Consider the following 19406-nt stretch of genomic DNA (forward strand, 5'->3'; position numbering starts at 1 on the left):
CCTGAGGCTTTTTTTGGGGGGTGGGGTGGGGGAGGCACCACGACGGCTGCTGCGGCCCCCAGCGCACTCCTTTGTCTGCAGCCCGTGGCGGGTCTGGGTCTCTTGCTACCGGTGCCGTGCAGACTTCTCTTTTGTCCGCGCCGCCGCCACCACCTTTCGTGTTTTGTCTACCCAGGCATGTTGGCTGAGGTCCACAAGCTAGTTTAAGTTTGGACGCCTTGGGTAGAGACCCCGCAGCCCTGTAATGCAGAAGAAGTGGTAGGAAGGAGCGGAGCAGATCTTGAAGCTCCGGGGAATACGGGAAGGATCCAAGCCACCCGATCCCAGCCTTTCTTGATTTCCTAAAAAAAAAGGTGACCTCGATGGAGGTTTTTGATTTCATTGACGGCTGCACTGTTGGAGAAGTTTCACTGGAGGAAAACACACACACACACACACACACCAGCCCTCTGCTCTGTGGTTTCGTTTATTCCTTCCTTTTGCTCTGGTTTTTCTGGCTGAGAGTTTTGATCTCTGCAGCTCCGAGACCTTTTGTGTGGCTTTGTCCTCTTCAGGAATGTAGCCACTGGCATGAACTGTGTGGCTTTTCCAAGTCACTTGGCCTCCCAAGCCTCTTTGTTGTAGATTTCCATTCATCCCTCAGTTCTGTTCGATTTCAGGAATGTCTGTTTAAAAGGTGTCCTGGGATATGTCTGTTAAGAATGCAATAATTGGGGACCCTTATCAATTTTTGTTGCTCCCCCACCTCTTTTGGTACTTGCCATAGGTGGGAATGTTGACTGGAAACAGTGCTGTGTGTATTTTGGACAGAGGGTTTGTGGATTTATACGTTTTCTTTAAAAAGGAAACACGGCCATGAAACGCAAGGGTTTTGAAGAGTTCCCCTCCCTGCACTTTCCCAACAGCAAACCACTTCTGAGCAGTTTTCAAACATGATTCTTGTTAGTGCCTTTAGGTGCGGCGTACTTCGTCGGGCAAGAAAGGGGTCTTTCGGGGATACTTTCATCTTTGTTTTAATGTGGGTAGCTGTAAAATATACAGAACAGAGCCTGCACTCAATTATACCCGAAGAACATAAGCCTCCTGATCTTGCAGAGATTTATGGACATGCCAAACTTAACATAACTGTGTGAACCACAGTGATGTCACTGTAAGTATTCTCTTAATACTGTAGGGATCTTCCAGGGTACAAAATGAAGCATGTGCAAGACTCAGACCAAGATGCAGCCTTTGAAAAAGGCAGCTCCATGAATGCCTGACTGTTATGAGTATTCATATTCATATATACAGGATTACTTGGGCTGTGAGCACATCGACAATTAACTTGTGCTGCACTTGACCCCCCAGCCAGCACTTGACTTCTGCTGTTCCCCGGAAAGCCTTCCCTCTTGCCAAACACAGCGAGAGATAGGGCGTTCCATAAGGCTTTAATGTTTGTCCAGCAGCAGTGCCATGCACTATAATGCCCACCTCTTGCCAATACTCAGAAAAAGGAAGCATTCTGGTGGGGCAGGTGGAGATGCCTCTTGCACTTTTGCCACCTGAGATGGGCTGCCTCATACAAAACAATCCAGCATCAATGTATTTCCATCATGATGAAAAAAATTAACAAGACTGCATATCAGTCAGGAAGGAAAATACATGCCACATTAAAAACACCAACCATAGTTGGTTTATTGCCCAGTACAGTGGTACCTCGGTTTACAGATGCTTCAGATTACAGACTCCACTAACCCAGAAATAGTACCTCGGGTTAAGAACTTTGCTTCAGGATGAGAACAGAAATCGCTCGGCGGCAGTGGGAGGCCCCATTAGCTAAAGTGGCGTTTCAGGTTAAGAACAGTTTCAGGTTAAGAATGTACCTCCAGAACGAATTAAGTTCTTAACCCGAGGTACCACTGTAGTCATTTAGTCTCTTAGGGAGACAATGATCAAAAACCCAGAAATATATTTTACCTGGGATTCTTTTTTTTTTTTTTTGCATTGGGATACTAATACCCTAAGCAAAATTTATAATTAATAGTTTGCAATTTATCTAGGCAGGTGAAGTTGTAGCTGTGTTCTGTTTCTGTGAGTTATTTAAGTTTTTGTCATTCTTGTGTCTGAGTTACAGACCAAGTCATCATGGCGGTTTTGAAAACTACATAAACAGGGCCTAAAATTTAACATTTTATGATATATGGAAAATTGATTCAGATTCCTACAGGTCTACAAGCCTGCATCAAGTTTGTAGCAGCCAGGCCTGCACAAGGCAGGCGTTTGCTTGGAACAGAGCCTTTTTGGTGGTGGCACTGCAGCTGTGAGATTCAGTTCCATGTGATATTATCAGGCACACTGCATCCCTTCAGATTCAGTCCACCTCTCTCTTCAGTGCCTAATGCAAAATGGTGTTCTGGACTGATATCTGCATATTGGGGATTTGTTAGTTTTATTTGTTGCTTTTGTGCTGGTCTAGGATTGTTGTCTGGCGGGACGCGGGTGGCGCTGTGGTCTAAACCACAGAGCCTAGGACTTGCCAATCGGAAGGTCGGCGGTTCGAATCCCTGTGACGGGGTGAGCTTCCGTTGTTTGGTCCCTGCTCCTGCCAACCTAGCAGTTTGAAAGCACGTCAAAGTAAAAGTAGATAAATAGGTACTGCTCTGGCAGGAAGGTAAAAGGTGTTTCCGTGTGCTGCTCTGGTTTGCCACAAGCAGCTTAGTCATGCTGGCCACATGATCCGGAAGCTGTACGCCAGCTCCCTTGGCCAGTAAAGTGATATGAGCGCCGCAACCCCAGAGTTGTCCCCGACTGGACCTAACAGTCAGTGGTCCCTTTACCTTTACATTTAGGATTGTTGTGAAGTGGGTATTTTAAATAGTTTATATTCTATTTTATAGGTCGTATTTTATAAGCGATTGTAAGCTGCTGTGTGAAGAGTATTGAAAAGTAGACTACATATCTGTTAAAGAATAAATATTTTAAATTTCTAGGCAACCAGATGCCTGGAATTTCCAAAGACCTCTGTTTTGGCACTGATATGTTTCAGTAAGTGCTCTTCAACTTCTGCGGTTTACTTCGCCTTAAAAAAAAGACTTCACAAGCCCGTAGTCTTGTTACATTTGTAGTGTCTTGCAAGATATTATATCAGCAGTTTTGCTTGCATTTTTCTTGAATTACAGAAATACTGTTAGAAGGGAGAAATCATTAACACACTGATCAATACAGCTTTACCCAGAAATATTATTCGATCTTATTTCCAAATAAATATGTTAGGGGCACAACTTTATAAATGCAGGTTTTAGCTGTGAATCCTATTCTTAAAAAAAAAAAAAAAAAGATTTTAGACTATTTTAAGGCCTTTAAGAATGTGCCACTGTGCTTCAGATTCCAAATATTTCTGAAAATAAAAAGTGGAATTTATTTTGCCACTAACTGAACCTTTGGCTTAATGCACAACCTTTTGGCAGCATCTGAGTAATCCCGCAGAAGCTGTAAAAAAAGGAAAGAAAAATTAACTGACTAGTACAGGAAGTGGGTGGTTAATGTTTCTTGCATTTAAAACAAAGTACATTTACAGAGGGCTTTTGTATTGATCGGTTTTCTTTATACTGTTTCCTGTAATGCCAAGTTGTGCATGGCCCTGAATGAGACATCATGTTGTTGTCCTCTGTCATGGAAACATGTCTGAAGGCAGATGGAGATCAGAAATATAAGATCAAAATACTTGATTAAAACTGCTGGGGCTTGGTGGACGTCACAGTAAATTGTCATTAATTCTTGCATTTAATAAGCAAAGGACTATTTCAGTTGGGGTTGAGAAGTACCGGTAGTATTCCACCACAAGCACATCACATTCTTACTGACTAGTTACCTCACCTTTGGGATGACAGCTTGCCTTAAGAGCTATAATGATTTGGAATACAGTGGTACCTCGGGTTACATACGCTTCAGGTTACAGACACTTCAGGTTACAGCTCCGCTAACCCAGAAAGATTACCTTGGGTTAAGAACTTTGCTTCAGGATGAGAACAGAAATTGTGCTCTGGCTGCGCGGTGGCAGCTGAAGGCTCCATTAGCTAAAGTGGTGCTTCAGGTTAAGAACAGTTTCAGGTTAAGAACGGACTCTGGGACAAATTAAGTACTTAACCCGAGGTACCACTATATGCGATCTGAATCATATATTTCAGTAGAGCACTACTAAGTAGTTGCGTAAAGGAAGTGAACTGAACTTTAAGCTGATCTGGCCTATAGTCCTTAAAAAAAGCGAGTTTCTCTTTCACATCAGAATAATCTGTTAGCCAGAATTTTAATTAATGATAGTATGAAGCAGGTGAAAATACCATTGGTTATAACTTTCAGCAAATGTGTTATCTTGGCATGGATCAATTGTTTCCAGGATTTGAGTCATGTGTGTCCCTTAGATCACATGCAAAAGACCCCCCCCCTCACCTGTTTCCTTCTTGGTTCCTTTGTGTCTGGAATCAATGAAAAATACATAGCACACTTGTCTTTCGTTTCTTGGCCAGGAAGTCTGTGTAGATTGTCCCATGGTATTGGGGTAAAAAGAGAGATTATGTTTTCAAAACATGCCTTGTCATGGTACGAAGAGGAGCTCCTCACCTCCAGTGGTGCTTAGAGTCAAGGGAAGGCCTCACTCTGGCAGCGACTGCCGTCCACACCTCCTAACTCACATGTCCTAACTCATAAGGACAAAGACAGAAGCCTGAGGCTGCTTGCCAGTTGCTCTCGCAGCGATCCTGTGCCTTCAGCAGTTGTGGAGATGATGAGCAAATGTGAGGTCCCTGGTTATCCCCAGCTGTTGCCCTTCTATCTCCTATGGGGGATGCAAGCAGGATGCAAGAAACTGCCCTGCTGCATGTAGGTAGGCAACTAGAGAGCCAGTGTGGTGTAGTGGTTAAGAGCGGTAGTCTCGTAATCTGGTGAACCGGGTTCGATTCCCCGCTCCTCCACATACAACTGCTGGGTGACCTTGGGCCAGTCACACTTCTCTGAAGTCTCTCAGCCCCACTCACCTCACAGAGTGTTTGTTGTTGGGGAGGAAGGGAAAGGAGATTTTTAGCCGCTTTGAGACTCCTAAGGGGAGTGAAATGCGGGATATCAAATCCAAACTTTTCAGTGAAGAGCTAGCTGCGTCCTGGTAGAAATCAGATGGGCCTCCCTCAGGGTCTACATGGAACGGGGTGGTTTCCTGGTTCCATTCACGGTACCCATTAAAAAGTTGTCTGTAGAGAGGAAAGGAAGAAACTAGAAAATAATAAGAAACAAGAAGGCATAATCTCTGGGGATGGGTTCACAGTAGTTATTGGCAAGGGGGTGGGAGAGCAGAGGGGAAAGTGAGTGGTGCCTCCTGTTTTATTGAGGGGGAGGCATAAACGACAGTGACTGATGTTACAGGGGTTGTGTTTGTAGCTTATTCTGCTCCTTGCACTCGGGGGGGGGGGTTGTTCCCCCCAACAACCACCGTCGCCAGAAGGCAGAGTGCCTGGCCTTTGCTAACAGAGACCTTCGCTGCAGGTGAATCACAGTGAATTCCTTGATCCTAGCTGTTGGGACAGAAGAGTATTATTATGCCATGCAGCTGGGGCAAAATACCATTTTCTCATGGGGCTGACATGGAGATATTTGCTGCAGGTACGCTTTGCAACAAATCTCTCGTTTCCTTGTTTACCTTGTGTGGGGTTTTGGTGTTCTCTCCCGCATCCCAGGTTGTGGTGGAGTGGAGCTTACCTGCAGGTGGAGATGAGTGTCTTCTCACTGCTGTGTGGGTGTAAGTGTGTAAGAGTCCAACCCATGCAACTCAGGTAAGACACAGTACAGTGGTGCTTCAGGTTACATACGCTTCAGGTTACAGACTCCGCTAACCCAGAAATAGTGCTTCAGGTTAAGAACTTTGCTTCAGGGTGAGAACAGAAATCGGGCTCCGGCGGCGCAGCAGCAGCAGGAGGCCCCATTAGCTAAAGTGGTGCTTCAGGTTAAGAACAGTTTCAGGTTAAGTACGGACCTCCGGAACGTATTAAGTACTTAACCTGAGGTACCATGGGAGATAGTTGCAGTACTTGTACTTATCAGCAAGGGCCCCCCTTCTCCTTTGTTTCTCCTTTGCATGGTCTCTGGATGTAGGATTTATATATTGGTAGTAGTGTGCTGTGATTGGGTGCCAAATTCCACCATATTCTATTCTCTGCTGCAGTTGTATGAATGGGTTGGTCATCCACATGGGCACAACTGTTTGAAATTCACCTTCTCCCATTTAAGCCCCAGATCTGGAGCTGGTGTGAAGCTGTGCTGTTTGTCAGGCACATGACAGTGGACTCAAGAGGTATAGGATTTGGTGCTAAGTGTGCTCTTCCCTTTTGCTGCTTCCATCCCAAACATGAGTTGTTTAATCTGTTCTGCTGATGCATTTGCGTTGTTCCACTGGCTTAATTTTGTGGCAGTGATGCATCTGATGTATCCATCAAATCCTGTGTCCTCTCAGCTGGCAGATATCATGCAAAAGATTTCTCCCTAAGCTGTGCTGTTTCTTCACTGCTCTTCTTTTTTCCTTCTGTGAAAAACAAGACCTATTATTTCCTTTGTCCAGGCTTCTCTTAGCATGCATTTAACGATTAATCCTAATGAGGTGTATACTTTCCTCCCCCAAATAATTCCTTTATTAACAAGACACTAAATGCTGCTTGTTCTAATTCATCTGAACTGTCTGAATATTCTGCAACTCATCTCCTTTTTTATTTTGCTTTTTTTATCCTTCCATTTATATGTTAGTTTTATTTTTTGTTAATCTTCAGTTCATTGTTTGGTTTTTGTTTTACTGAGTGGAGCTAAGTAGTAATTGAAAAACTATGCTTCCTTTCTGCTCAGTAGTAATGGCTTTGCTTTTTCGTGGAACAACTGAGTCTGTTTTTCCCCCCCTTTATAGTGTTCCTTGTATTTCTTCCTTAAATGAGCATGCTTTAGTCATCATTGTCTGATTTTTGTGTGTGAGTATGCCATGCATGCTGTGCTTTTATGCTTACCTCATTACAGTTGTGAGGTCTTATTCACACAATCCATTGTGCATATGCTTAGTTTTGTTCTTCACAATAATCTTTTATAGTCCTGTGCAGACCTCCTACATACTTTATATCTGGAGCATCTTTTCCCCCATAATTCAGCCCAAACTGAGGTCTAGCTCCGAGGTCCTTCTGGGGATTCCCTCATTGTGAGAAGTGAGGTTACAGGGAACCAGGCAGAGGGTCATCTCAGTAGTGGCACCTGTCCTGTGGAACGCCCTCCCGTCAGATGTCAAAGAGATAAATAATTATATGACCTTCCATAGACACCTGAAGGCAGCCCTGTATAGGGAAGTATTTAATGTGTGGTGTACTGTTGTGGTTTTGTATACTCTGTTGGAAGCTGCCCAGAGTGGCTGGGCAACTCAGTCATATGGGCAGGGTACAAATAATAATTATTATTGTTGCATGGATTGGAACTTACATATATGCAACCCAACGCCTGTAGTTTTATAATGCGTAACTTGTACTCTCCATCGCTGCAGATATGCAGAATACAGATGTGTTCCTATCTAGCTATGTAACATTGTATGTGCATAGTAGCTTAGTGCTTGTGACCAACATGTGGAGGTTGTGTTCCCCCCCCCCCAACTCCCCCATCAAAGATTCCAGTTTCTGATTCTGATTAACAATTCTGATACAGGATGCTTCCTTTTCAGTTCTCAGTTGGAGCACTCTGCTTGGATCAATAAGGTCTGCTATGTATTCTGACCCCTTTTATGCAGGGCTGGTCCTATTTGAGGCGGAATGTATTCCTTGCTGCCTTGCTTACTTTCCCTTCAAAAATGTGTTGTCTTCTGTGGTAAATAGAAACCTGTGTTGCCACTGCAAAAAAAAAAGTACACACACACCTCTAGAATCTTCCCCTTGGACAGTCATTCCTAGAGATATGCACAATATACAAAGTTAACTTGTGCTGTCAAATAGTACGTTAGCATTCACAGAGGGAAGTAAATTCCCCCCCCCCCCCAGTTTTGATCCCACTTCTCTTTCTAAAAAACAATGGCTAGAGTGGCTAGCAGTCCATAAAATATCAAGAGCATAATAAAAAGGTAGAACAAAATGGTATTTTAAAAGACATTTTTGTGTGTGTGCCTTATGCAGGTTTTTAAAATTATGTGAATTATGTGTGGTGTTATATCAGGTTTCTGGTGCTGGTGTTGCAAACGTGCGCACACACACACACAGCCATCCTGAGTCTCGTTTTCCAAAAGAAAGGTGGTATCAAATTATGAAAACAACAAATTTCTGTGGTAGAAGGGCTAAATTAACTCTCTCACTGTGTCTCACCATTTTCAAACCCAATATAAAAAAGTTGCAATCAGACTTTATGATTGGGATGATGAACCCAAAAGGAGTGCTTTCAAGATTCCCAGTTATTTCTGTTTTGTGTCTGCCATGCATCACCCATGCAAAACAGCAATGCTTCTTATCTGAAATAAACTGTTCAGAAATGTTGAATTGCATTTTACTCCTCCCAGAAGCAAGAGGAATGTGAAACCCCACACAGAGTAGCCCTGTAGAGATACTTTTCATTTCATGTGGTGAGTGGACGGCATGAACACCCTGTCTTCCATCTGCAGCGCATCTCAAGTCACCCTCCATGTGCTACGTGAACAAAGGTCTGTAGCAAAGAGCCTGCTATGCTCAATGGGACCTCTTCCTATCCTGCGATTTAGAATCTTACACAGCCAGGATTCTGCCTTGCACAGGTAGCCTTGAGGAGCACAGCAAGCTCCCTGGTGCAGACATTTTGTCCTCCCGATGCACGGAGACAGTGTTGGAAACTGTATAAGCTAGGGGCCAAGTTGCTCCTTAAACCAGGGTTACAGGTGCCAAAACAGAATGCCAAGTTGTCATTTTTGGACCAGGTAGCTTGAAAAAAAAAGAATTATTTTTGCTTCCTGAAATGCATTCTGATTGTGCAGATAAAATATAACAGATAGAATTCTACAGGATGTGTTGCTAGTGTGTGAAAACAGTCAAGATCCAAGAAACCCCAGGCATGCAGCTCCATCCTGGCACTCGGGCATCTTCACTTGGTCGCAAGTGGCCAATATCTGGCCGCAAAATGTGCCTGGCAAATTTTTGAACGCTGTATGGGGGTGCGGGGTTTGGCTTGGTGCTCAGTGGAATGGGCTAGGACAAGCCAGCACATCCGTGTTCTACTTTATGCAGTTCTGATTGCGTGGGGAAACTGGGCTAAATGTGTGCCGAAGCTCCAGTTTTTCCAGTCTATTCCATTGGTTTGCATATGGCTGAACTGTGAGCTATTATTATTATTATTATTATTATTATTATTATTATTACAGTGGTACCTCAGGTTACATATGGTTCAGGTTACATACGCTTCAGGTTACAGACTCTGCTAACCCAGAAATATTACCTTGGGTTAAGAACTTTGCTTCAGGATGAGAACAGAAATCGTGCTCCAATGGCGCAGTGGCAGTGGGAGGGCCCATTAGCTAAAGTGGTGCTTTAGGTTAAGAACAGTTTCAGGTTAAGAGCAGACCTCCAGAACGAATTAAGTTCTTAACCCCAGGTACGTGGGTGGCGCTGTGGGTTAAACCACAGAGCCTAGGACTTGCTGATCAGAAGGTCGGCGGTTCGAATCCCCATGACGGGGTGAGCTCCCGTTGCTCGGTCCCTGCTCCTGCCAACCTAGCAGTTCGAAAGCATGTCAAAGTGCAAGTAGATAAATAGGTACCACTCTGGGGGGAAGTTAAACGGCGTTTCCGTGTGCTGCTCTGGTTCACCAGAAGGGGCTTAGTCATGCTGGCCACATGACCCAGAAGCTGTACGCCGGCTCCCTCGGCCAATAAAGTGAGATGAGCACCACAACCCCAGAGTCGGTCACGACTGGACCTAATAGTCAGGGGTCCCTTTACCGTACCACTGTATTATTATTATTATTATTATTATTATTATTATTATTATTATTTATTCAAAGTCGGCACCATTGCATTCCTTACTTGCTCCTCATAAAAGTATTCATGCCTTCTTTCCCAGGCAGTTCAGTGTCAGAGGTAAAGTGAAAAGTATGTGAGCCTTTCCAGGTCAGTCTGCAACGTCTGTTGGCAGAAACAGAAAAGATGCACCACTGTGCTTGGCAAAAATGGTTAAAACTCTGGTTGTGCCTGGTGGCTTTAAAACAACAACAACAACACTGCAGTAGAATGTTATGTCAAGTAAACAAGGTCCCTTTGCCATTGTTTCAAGAGAAGGTGGGGATAATCAACTTGTTCTGCTACATTTAGCTATGGGAATAAATTTCAAAGCAGTACAGAGCAACTGCGGAGTGAATGCTGGCTCAGCTGAAATGGAATTTCTCAAATGTTGGGGGGGAAGGGAGGTCTTCTTCTCATTGGTTGCCAGGTTTGGATGCTTGTTGCTCTGGGGCTATTACTGTTGCTAAGAGCCAGCTGATTCCTTTGAAAAGAAAATTGAATGAACATTTAAGACCCAACAGCTAATGACTTGGAAACCGGAGAAATGTTAGGGTCTGCAAGCTTTCCTTTCATTGCGCCCTGGCAGCTGCGGTGACACATCTGCTGCCATCTTCCTCTCGTCTTTCTTATTTATAATCTCCGAAAACATTTCCAATATACACTTTCTAATCCCTTGGCATGGTGTGAAGAGGATACAGATGGGTTTACTTCTGAACTGAGACTTAAAAATTGCCGTAGATTTCTGGTGTTTGTTGGGGATCACTGTTTACAAATATTATGCTGAAATATATGTAATATTGCCGTGTTAAAAAGATTAGGATTTCAATCCTATACCCCAGTACCCCTGATAGTAAGACTCATTGATCTCAGTTGGACCTGTTTTTGAGTTGCCATTCTTTTGAGGATTGTCTTGTTAAAGATTCAGAAAAGCTAATCTAGGACACATTAAGCGATTAAGGGAAGGAACAGCCACAGTATGTCTTATTTCTAAACAAGGAGGTTGAGAGCTTTCCTCTTCAATTCGACTCGCCATGTTGATTTTGGAAACTGATCCTACCTTTCGCTCTTTTGAATACGGTACATTTGCCGTTACACTTTTGATTCTCCTTTACTGCAAACCTACTGTTTCCAGTACCATATGTAGAAATGCAAATGACAAAGCCTACCCACATGGTGAGAGCTTTTGTTGGATTTGTTAGTTATTGAATTCCTACTGGAGTCCTGCTAAAGTTCCAAGAACATCTGTGTAAAAGAGCTTTTCCTTTGGATGGCTTTTGGTGTTCGCAAATCTTTCTGCTTATTCACTCGCTATGTTTTAGTGTTGCTTTAGAGTTTATTGTTACTCAGTCTCTGGGACAATGGTGCAAATAAATGCACATGGAAATGGAAATTCTGAAGAAACCAAAGGGCTTCTTTACCAATATTGTTTCATTTTTGTTACGTGCATTAAAAGGAATTAATATAAAAAATGTATATGTTCAGGTATCTATTTTACATAGCTCTTTATGTTTCATCTTTTTCTGAGTGAGACTGCATTGTTTCCAATAGAATACAATCAAAAACTTTCATTCTACATATCCACAGGCCTTAAGGGGCTTTAATCATTCTACTTTTTACTTTACTGCTCAAAATTTGATTTCACTGAGAATTGTAAGAACTCTTATGCATGGAAGGGAAAATGTCTAGAATTCCAACTTTTATAAAAACACCAAGCAAAAACAGATATATTTAAATTTAATGGCCTTTTTTTGGTTTTCATCACCAAATGGCTTTGCAGGAAGAGAATTTAAAGATCAGGCTACTCACAGGGGTTTCCTGTTCAGCATCTGCCAAAAGTGGTAATAAAAAAGATGTCAGAACACTTTTTGACTACTGTTTTATGGTTATATATATCATTCCTAAATAACAGTTCAGTGTCATAACAGCAGGTCAAACTACAATGGCACATCCTTGATTGAAAGGCCCTATCTTAGATCAACTTAAACATACCAAAAGAGTCTTTTGAGTCCTCACCAGAAATTTGCCTTGTTATCTCTTTCCTCAGAAATATGTAGGCATGCTAGTTTCAAATGCTGCTCAGACAAGAGGTGGATACTTTTGCTTTGAGCTGGGAATGGTCCATAGGGATGTCCTCATATTTTAGTTGCAGGTTTGACAGCTAGATTGTTCTGAGTGTCTAGATTCTTGATTCAAGACACCAGGTGTTATAAATTTACCTTTTTGGTTGGAAAGTGAGTTGGTCAGCTGAGTTAAAAGCGTGAGAAGAAGGTGGCTGTCCCAAATGGTAGTGAATTGCACTTCCCAATTCATTTTGGAAAAGGGATATGCTGCTGTCACCCTTGCATTGCACTGTTGCTTTCAAATATATTTATCTACACACAGCAAGTCATTTCAGCTTTTGCTTATTAAAGGGAAAATAAAACAGCACTTGTTCTGTGAATAATTTGGCTTCTAATAACAATCCTTTCGTTTGAGAGGATGTCAGGCTTTGTCACTTAGCACGTGTGACGTACACCTGTTGTACAAATTCCAACAATGTAAGCGATCTTCATTGTGCTGAATGATACAAATTGCTCATAATCACAGGTGAGAAGCCAATCTGAATCAGGCTTATATTCAAGAATTACTGATTGGCTTCAATCCAGAGTAGCTATTTTGGTCGGTAGGCAGCAATCCCACATATTACAGTAACCTTCTGTGACATTTTTGCTTTGGTAACTCATTCTGTCAGAAACAAGCCACTGCTTAGTTTTTAAAGTTTACTTCTTCAGCTCTTAGATGAACTGCAGCACAAACATAGGAAAAATGCCCTTTCCCCCCCTTTCCCCCCCAAACTGGATTTTGTAGCATAAAATAAACTCTGTCTAGATGGACAAAGTCATACGGTGATTCACACTAAGTCCACATGAAGATAACGTGTCTTAACAGTGCTGAGTGCTCAAAAAACATATGGTGGACTTTTGAGACTTGCTGTACTTATTGCAACCCACAATCCCAATGCCTGCTGGGTCTTCTTTTTGTAATGACTGCTGAGTCATGTAACTTGGTGGTCGTAAAAACTGGCATGTGGATCCGCAGGCTTTTCATGGAGATAAGTGAACGATAGTGGACGATCGTTAAAACACTTCATTGATGGCTAATTCTGAATTTCAGGCTTCTGGTGCACAGATGAAGAAAATCTTTTAATCCATTTAAAATGCAATTCCTTTGCCCTTTTGGGTGCTGAGGCCCTGCCACCACCTCTAATCCATCTTGTTCAGGCAGCAAGCCTCATTCACTCAGCCTCCCTGTGAACAATATCACTTTTATTGTATCCTTTCACATTGTTGAAATCAATCAGTTGCAAAAAGCCGACCCTCCTGGTCTATGAGTCACACAGCTTCTATTCAGCTACTATACTTCACCCGCTGGGCTGCACTCCAGAAGTTCTTGCAAACTCCTTTCTTTCCACTGACATCCAGAAACTGTAGTTTATCTTTTTTAAAAAAAACAAATATGAAAACAAGAGAAAAGATTGTGTCTGGTTACACAGCTGCATCATCCTGATATACTGTATCAAGCGTGTTCTTGTTATACAAGAATGGCAGGAGTTTTTTTGTTTCCATTTTTAAGTGTAGGTTCCTTCTCCCCCCCCCCCCTTTCCTTGGATTCAGAAGGCTGGATGTTTATGTGATTCTGTTTTTGTCATTCTTAATTGTTGCCAGGACACTGGTGATAATATCTGAGTTGCAAATGCTAATCATAAGAATGCACTCAGGCCCGATGAATTTAATAGCCTCAAGCTGTTAACAAACATATATGAGACTTAACAAAGTAGCCCTGGAAATGACAGACACAGCTGTGGAATTTGCAGCAGTCAAGTTTTCCATCTGGCTCTTTCTATAGCTAAACACGGTGGACAGATTGAGCAAGTAATGATCCACAAGAGGTGCACCCATTTTGTGTGGGTTTGGACTGCTTGCTATAGTACAAAAAGCACACATCCAGTGTATGTTGTGTGATTGAAATTTAGATCGCTTTATGCCAGTAAATTGTCACAATCATAGTCTTAGATTTTTTTTAATAGGGAGGACGGTTCCCGTTTAAAACACTGTCTAAATGCATGTTGAAAAAAACCAGTTAATACATTTATTGCTCTAGCTAAAGGCTATGACAAACTTGCAGCAATAGTATTACTAAAATAATACAGAACACACATCCGTAATATAAGCCAGCATTGGCTTATAAGTAAGAGAGAGACGATACCAGAGACACCAACAAGCTTAAATCTAGCTTGGTTTTAGATTGAACCTTTGAATCTCCACAACAACTAAGAGTGATTTTTTATTAAACTCCTTTTTCATGATTATTTTATTTTATTTTGCAGCCAGTGTGCAGAGTGGCATTCCCTGTGTTACGAAGCTGCTGTTGTCTCTCAAAAGAAGCCAAACCATTTATGTTGGGTTGTACCTGCTTGCTTGTGTGAAAAAAGGTTTCAGAAAGTGATCTCTTGGGTCTCTATCTAAGGGGCAGGCTAACGGGTAATGAGTGATGTCTTTCACCTGAGGCTGGCCGCAAATAAAAAGTCTGTCTGCATATGGGACCTTGTTTTGGCAGCCGTCCAAGGCTTCAGTGGGCATCACTTAGAAACACACCTGAATAAAGACATTTCTTAAGGAAGCTGGTGAGAGTTTGGTTGGATAACTAGCGCTAAAATGCTCTGTTCTCAGGAGAGGATACCAAGGGGGAAAATTGGTTGTTTCTAATTAATTGCAGATCCTTTCTGTATTCTGCCCAGAAGAGCCAATCCCTTAGTTGGCACTTATTCAAGGTCAATGCAGAGCTCAGTTCTGGAAAAATAATAGTCTAAAAATCTTGACAAGCTGCTTTTCAGAGTTGGTTATCACCCACTTAAGTATAGCACAGCACAGGAAAATGCCCAATTGACATAGTAGCCATTATTTTAATATATTTTAACTGAGTGCAGTCTGCTCTTGCCTTAATTGTTGGCCACCCAGATTCTGTATGAAGATGAGTTGCTGATATTCCTGATGGTAAGAGTATAGCTTCCAAAAAAGTTATTCTGCACAGTTTCCAAAGCTTTAATCAGACCCCAGATCTCAATGCCATATAAAGCATTAGAGTAAGCACTTTGCTACCAAATATATTTAGGGCAGATTCAAAAGGTTGACCTCCCTTATTTTAATAGAACTTCATCAATGTCCCTATGGTTTTCTGTGCTTTGATTTTCACTGGCTCCATATGATTACAGTGGTACCTCGGGTTAAGTACTTAATTCGTTCCGGAGGTCCGTTCTTAACCTGAAACTGTTCTTAACTTGAAGCACCGCTTTAGCTAATGGGGCCTTCTGCCACCACCGCGCCGCTGGAGCACGATTTCTGTTCTCATCCTGAAGCAAAGTTCTTAACCTGAAGTACTATTTCTGGGTTAGCAGAGTATGTAACCTGAAGCGTATGTAGCCTGAAGCGTATGTAACCCAAGGTACCACTGTTACCAAGAGAGAGTTTCACCCAGAGTGTGCCCAGGTATCTAAATGAGCGAGTTTGGGGGTTTTTTTGTTTTTTTTGTGGGGGTTTTTTTGTAGCTTGCTGTACCATTTATATCTAGGACTGTGTTTGCCAAAAACCATTATCTTGGTCTTAGAGTAATTTATAGATAGGCTTTCCTGTTTACAGTATGTACTGAACACCTCCAGGAGATTTTTGAGGCCCAATCGGGAAAGAGAGAGGAGCACTAAATCATCTGCATACATCTAGATTGAGATCTTTCTGTTCCTAATTATTGGAGAGGGGAAGTACGCGTTGGCTAAGTATGACAGCAGATCATTAATATAAAAGTTTAAAAGAGTGGGAGTCAGAATGCAGCCTTGCTTCACTCCTCATGACGTTTTAAAGGCACCAGTCATATCACCATGTAAACTTCCCCTGACCCTCATTTCTGTGCTGCCATATAGTTAGTTCTTGGATTAATCGCAGGTGTATAGTCGATGTTAGCAATTTGAAAATTCCCAATTAAAATTGTATTCCAACCCATGTGCCAAACATATGTCAAACAGATAAAAGAAATGTATTAATTAGCACATCCTGGCCATATATTTTAGTCATATGTACCGGTACTTCCTAGAACAGAGTACAGTGGTACCTCGCAAGACGAATGCCTCGGAAGACGAAAAACTCACAAGACGAAAGAGTTTTCCGTTTTCTGAGTTGCTTCGCAAGACGGATTTCCCTATGGGCTTGCTTCGCAAGACGAAACGTCTTGCGCCTTTTTTTTTATTTAACCGCCAATGCATTCCTATGGGAAACCGTCAATACACAGTGGTGCTTCGCAAGACGAAAAAATTCACAAGACAAAAAAACTCGCAGAACGAATTAATTTCGTCTTGTGAGGCACCACTGTATATAGCTTTGCCTGAGATCAGACTGACAAGGGGAACAAAGAATAGGAGGATGGTGTCAGGGTGACATAAGAGGCTAGGCAATGATAATTGCTTCACTAACATGGGGGGAAATGCTATTAAGATCCCCTGTAATATTCAGTCTGCATTTGTAAAGTAAATACATCCCCTCATTGTGCGTGTTCTGCCGCCGAGTGGAGGAATTGTTTTAATTTGTTTAGGGCTCATCAAGAGCATCTGTTCAAACAGGAACTAGGTCAATGACTTTATTGTCTAATTAAATGAATTAAATAATTGTCCTACAAAGGGACTAATTGGTTCCTGTCCATTCTTTCAAGTGATTTGCATTGGGGCCCCTGCCTACCCCCTACCCCCAAATAATCAACTACACATATACAGTGGTACCTCGGGTTAAGAACTTAATTCGTTCTGGAGGTCTGTTCTTAACCTGAAACTGTTCTTAAACTGAAGCACTACTTTAGCTAATGGGGCCTCCTGCTGCTGCTGCGCCGCCGCCGCACGATTTCTGTTCTCATCCTGAAGCAAAGTTCTCAACCCGAGGTAATATTTCTGGGTTAGCGGAGTCTGTAACCTGAAGCATATGTAACCCGAGGCACCACTGTACACTGATCCAATGAAATGATTTTGGAGTCCTTGTGGAGTGTTCAATTAAAAAATAACACCTCATGTAGCAGCAGCAGAAAAGTCCATGCTTGGGAATAAACAACAACAACCAATCGTTTTGCAACCCTTACAACAAGTCTTTAAGGCAAGTCAGTATTATTATTTCCTAAATTCCAGATGGGAGGACTGAGGCTTAGGAGGGATTGCCTAAGACCAATTGAGTTTATGGGAGAGGTGGGATTCAAACCAGGGACTTACTGATTTATCACTCAGTCTCTTAGCCCTGCATATGGGATATTGTGTATAGCGAGGGGTTGTCAATGTGACCCTCTTCAGATGCTCTTGGACCACAACTCATGTGTGCGTCTTATGGAGCGAAAAATACGGTACTTCTTCATGCAATGCATACTTAGCATGGAATTCAGGGCCTCAAGATGCAGAGGTGGCTGCTGGCTTAGATGAGGTGGTCATTTCTAAAAAACCTCTTTGAATGTCAATTTCTGGGGGATAAGCAATAGGTTTATTGCCATCATTCTCACTGCCTGAGGCGTCCCAGAATCAGCTGGCTGGCCATTGTGGGAAACAATATGCTGCTCTAGAATAAGCCCTCAGTTTGTTGCTGCAGGGCTCTACTTCAGGAAAACACAGCTGTGGCTGGACTTCTGTGTCAGATGTTGGTGATTAGAGCTGACCACATACTACAGAATGTGGGTGGGTAGCATATGGTTATCCTGGTTGCTTAAAAATCCTCCTTCCTTCATTTTCTTACTTCGACTATAGGTTAGATGTTTGTTTGTTTTGTTGTCTTTTGTGGTTCATCACTTGTCTTTGGAAGACGCTCGCTTTCATTTTGCATATTCGTTAGGATAAACTAAAGGATATCTTGCCGGGTGGTGGCTGCTCTTTGCTTCTTTTTACTGTTTGTGTACATGCACAAAGAGCAGTCATAACTGAGGCTTCCTGCAAAAAACTGTTACATGCATAAAATTATTTGCATGCCCACTGGTGCACATGCACTAACAGATACTTTCCCAGGGCCCCAGTAGCCACGTGGAAAGGATGCTGATGGAGGCAGTTCTGGGAAAGCGAAGCTTAATCCTGGCTTTCAGCAGGAGGCCTGGAGGAGCAACAACATGGCCACAGTCTCCTCTTTGAGAACCCACATGTTTGCACTAAGCCATAGTTTGGTTGAACTTGACATGCAAACCATCTCAATGGTTCACCTCTTTTCATATAGCCAAATCGTATGGATGAAGCTACAACCAGTGAAACCACACAGCGCTCTCAGCTTTTACGAGCCCTCCTGCTACATTCTGAGTGAGATAGAATCGTAGAGTTGGACGGGACCACAAGGGTCATCTATTCCATACCCCTGCAATGCAGGAATCTTTTGCCCAATGTGAGGCTCTAACCCACAACCCTGTTCTAAAGTGACCAGAGACCCAGTGTAGGGCCTTTTCAGTTATAGCACCCCACTTTGACACATGCTGGAAAGCTTCTCTGGTGCTGTCTGTGTAATATTTTCAGTCTTTTGCTATCTCTTAGCTTTAGTCTGGCATTGTTGTTTTTCTGGTGTTCATAGGAGTTGCTTTTGTTTTGTTTTATTGTGTTTTATTGATATTTTATTTACTTCAATATAGAAGCTGTGATGGTGGTTGTTTTTAATATAAAACAAAGCCTATGAACTTTTGAAAGTGAACATGGCTGCCCTCTTGTTTATACAGTCATACCTCGGGTTGCAAATGTGATCCATGCGGGAGGCACATTCGCAACCTGCAGCGCCGCGTCTGCCGCAATTCAGCGCTTATGTGTGTGACATCATTTTGTGTTTTTTCGAACGCCCGAGCACCAAAACCCAAAAGTAACCCATTCCGGTACTTCTGGGTTCGGCGCAGTCCTCGACCCGAAAATGCGCAACCCGCAGCGTTCGTAACCCGAGGTATGACAGTATAGCGTATGCTCCTCTTAATGCTAAACAGCATTTTCTGTCCTTGCCATAAGGTAGGGTCCCTGTTGTTTATAAGAAAAGTAGGGAAGCAGTTGAGGATGAAGATAAACTGAAAAAGTCTTCATTGGGGCCTGTTCAGACTGCTGCCAAAAATACAAGGCACAAAATCTCCCAATGTGAGTTTGAAGAGCTGGGGAAAGGGCCAAAGATGCATAGTTGTAGGCAGAGGAGGATCTAGAATAGGTCCAAAATCCATTCTCTTGGCACATATAAACATAGAGTTTTACGGGTGCTTAGAATATTGGCAGGAGTTATTCTCCTATACACCAAACTCATGTTGTTTCAATTTTATAAAGCTTATATTTATTTGTTCGCACCTGTGTCCTGTTTTCATAACAGGGAGGGGGTGAAAAACTGTACTGACACAGACTGCAAAT

General features: G+C 42.5%; 1 protein-coding gene across 4 annotated transcripts in view; it reads left to right on the forward strand.

Annotated features, from left to right (window-relative positions):
• The window catches only part of PXDN (peroxidasin), a 74073-nt gene that overhangs the window by 1356 nt on the left and 53311 nt on the right, over positions 1 to 19406 (forward strand). The gene's annotated exons all lie outside the window — the stretch shown is intronic.

Source organism: Podarcis tiliguerta (genome assembly GCF_965153285.1).
Source record: "Podarcis tiliguerta genome assembly, chromosome: 3".
Lineage (NCBI taxonomy): Eukaryota > Metazoa > Chordata > Lepidosauria > Squamata > Lacertidae > Podarcis > Podarcis tiliguerta.